This window comes from Lactuca saligna, chromosome 6 (assembly GCF_052625555.1).
Source record: "Lactuca saligna cultivar CGN05327 chromosome 6, ASM5262555v1, whole genome shotgun sequence".
Lineage (NCBI taxonomy): Eukaryota > Viridiplantae > Streptophyta > Magnoliopsida > Asterales > Asteraceae > Lactuca > Lactuca saligna.
In genome coordinates this window covers 152,453,698-152,456,764 of record NC_136422.1, presented here as the reverse complement: position 1 = coordinate 152,456,764, position 3,067 = coordinate 152,453,698, and the positions used below count along the sequence as shown (strand labels likewise).

Below are 3,067 nucleotides of genomic sequence, written 5' to 3'. Positions count from 1 at the left end.
ATGGTCCCAAATATTTTTACGATAATAATGAGTACTATCGGTAAAATGGACGGTTAGAAAAAAAAAAAAATCAAAATTGTTGAGGAATTACGATATTTCAATGTGAACAAATCCTTGAAATGGGAAAAATAAGTCTAAAGTCTTCCTAAAGTCCACGATCAAGTCTTGCCAAATGCCTACGCGATTTCGTTTGGACTCTTTTCAATCAATTATTTGACGTTATGAATTATAGAGAGAGATTCGTTTAAGCTCGTTTAGGCTCGCGAGCCCCATTAATTGAAGCTCGGCTCGAGCTCGTTTAGTAAACGAGCCTCATATCTAGGCTCGAGCTCGGCTCGGGCTCGTTTAATTCGATCTCGAGTCGAGCTTTTAACGAGTCGATCCCGAGTAGCTCATGAGTAGCTCGGCTAACGACAGCCACCTCCACCGTCCCTTGAATGGGCACCATCGCTTTATTTGGCAATTATAATCGGTGGTGTCGTACTGGTCGGTGCTATAGATTACGTCTCCTTTTTGCTTTTTCTCTATCACTGCCACCTCATGTAATATCGATTAGGGCTTCTTTTGGTTCAATTGGATTGATTTCTATTAAACCTCTCATCCACCTTCTTCTCGATCCACAAAACTTTCAACCGCTTGGAATGTCGGCAATCCAATTTCCTCCTTCCACCACTCCCTACGTTTCTCCAAACCTTCTCCTCCTTTTCTTTTAAAGAAATCGGCACAAAGCGGCGACAAATCCAACTCATGGGAGTTTGGAGTTCTCGATTCCTCTATGATACCACTAGAGAGTGCAGTCGATTGATCACTTAGTTCGCTTCTTCGATTCTGCCATAGCCGACACTGTCGAGTCCGCCTCCAGCACAGATCACTCCGATGAGCCTGCCTCCAGCATTGCAGAAGTCGGCGAGCCCTAATTTCGTGCAGCTTTACTTCGACAACGATGTCATCCACATTCGACGAGTCCTACTTTGTGTCGAGTACATTCAATGTCGGTAATTCCTAGGATAGGGCTTTCTAGCGATGCAACACCTCGACCATGTTTTCTTCTGGATTTGAATTTTCTGATTTTGGGATTACCTCAATTGTTGGTGTCAGGATTCGACTGCTAGAGTTTGAGTAAGTATTATGATTAATGACCTTTACTTTGTACTCATAAACTAAATCAAAAGCTATGTTTGTTAGAAATGGTTTTCAATCCCGTCTCCTTTTGTAATATTAAATCGATGGAAAACAAGTCGCAACGCAAATAACTTCTCGCCACCACCATCAGATATTGGACATAGAATGCAGTGAAAGGTAGTCAATTTTCCCTCATTAAACCTTTATAAAACTGATTCATCTATAGTCTTTCAAAGTGGAGACTATTTGGGTTTTCCTAAGGTGTGGATTTGTTCTGTGATCATGGATGGTTGGAGTGATGAAGGTGTTATTTACAATTAACAGGTTACAAGAAGAAGGTCAATTGAATTTGCTGCTGGAAATGTTCGTTTCTGCATTGGGTTCCTATGCTTTAGTTTCAGATGAATGAGAAATATAAAGAACACCACTAAATTTACTGTTGCATTCTGCAATTTCTTTATTTTATGATTTAGACAATATGAGTTACTTCACATGTTTTTTAATATAAAGCAATTGATGTGATTTCAATGGTGGATGTGATATGGTTTTGATTCAGGGACAAAATTTAACCAACTAATTGAACCGAAAAACAAGGCAGGGGCAAAATTGTCCGGCGGATTTGAAGGTAAGGTTGGATCTTTTGACATTCATAGAGCTTCTTTACCAGATCTTATATAGAAGTCAAACTATATTGAACTAAGCTTTTATGTTTTAATGACAAATAAAAAATGGTGTTGCATGTATTTCTGAATTTTTTGGTTATAGTAGAACAATTTCAAATTAAGGTACTAACCATTATTTATTTTATTTATATTTGGTACAACAGTTATACAAGTGATATGATAGAAAGTTATTGTGATGTAATGCAGACAGTGCCACCGTTTCGGATATGATGAACAGTAAGATGTAACAGAACATGAAGGTAATAAATTGTGCCTCAAGTTTTATGTTTTTTTATTAGTTGGATAATTTTTTTTTGATGTTTTTGTGGTTTGTGTTGATCATTATAAATTGCAGGTACCTCAACGTTTCAGTAAGCATCCAACATTCATCTAATCCCCGCAGCGTTGGGAACCTTCCATAGTTAAAAGTTAAAAGTTAATTATTGTTACAATTTGCACTCTTTTACTTTAGAAAACTATTTTTTACATCCTAAAATGTTATTTTGATCCCTTTGATTTTTATTATCAATAACTTGAACCATGAGAGAATTGTCTTAAGAAAAAGAAAATATTATTCATGGTATTCTACTGTCTTATTTGGAATATCTGGTTAACCAGAAACGACAAGACTTTTAAGAGAATTTGGTATGAATCCTACAAAAGTCGTTGACAACACAATTTCGCTCTTATACATTTGGTACAAGCATAGAGGTGGAGGTAGTTGCGGTAACTGGGTCGCATGGTGTGTATAGCCATTCACCCACCTTTTATCTTAAATTTCTCTATATTGTAATTTATGTTGTACTTGGCCTCTTCGTGACATTTTGCTAGATGCTACTAGGGTTTCTTTTAATGATATTTGTTTTTTCTAAAAAAATTAAACTATTCTATTTTATAAAATGACATTTCCTTTGCATCCTTTTACTTGAAACTAATTTTTTCTATCCCTTTATTTTTTTAAATGTCATTTGATCCTTTCCGTTTTTACTATCGACAATTGTAACCTATTTACTTTGTAAAATAACATTTCTCACCCTCTACTTTTTTAAAATATCATTTTTATCTCCCTCAAATTTGACTTTATAAAATATTAGTTTCATCCCCTCCATTTTTTTAAACTCCATGTTTATCCCTACTATACATAATCAAATTTTCTTTAATAATTTTCGTTTGATAATTTAAAAATAAAACTATTTTTTTATATGCTTATTTTTATTTATGTGTATGTATATGTAACATCCATAAAAACCATGCTAAATTTAAACTTTTTCAAAACATTTCAA

General features: G+C 34.9%; 1 long non-coding RNA gene across 2 annotated transcripts; it reads left to right on the top strand.

The window, feature by feature from the left end:
* The first annotated feature begins 386 nt into the window (after window positions 1–386).
* Window positions 387–2,325, top strand: LOC145001705 (uncharacterized). Of its 2 annotated transcripts, XR_013661693.1 has the most exons (5): window positions 387–1,119; window positions 1,186–1,299; window positions 1,447–1,747; window positions 1,949–2,044; window positions 2,140–2,325. It is a non-coding gene; the product is annotated as an uncharacterized LOC145001705 (long non-coding RNA). The 2 variants fall into 2 exon arrangements; XR_013661692.1 differs by having other exon boundaries at window positions 387–1,299.
* Window positions 2,326–3,067: the final 742 nt, after the last annotated feature.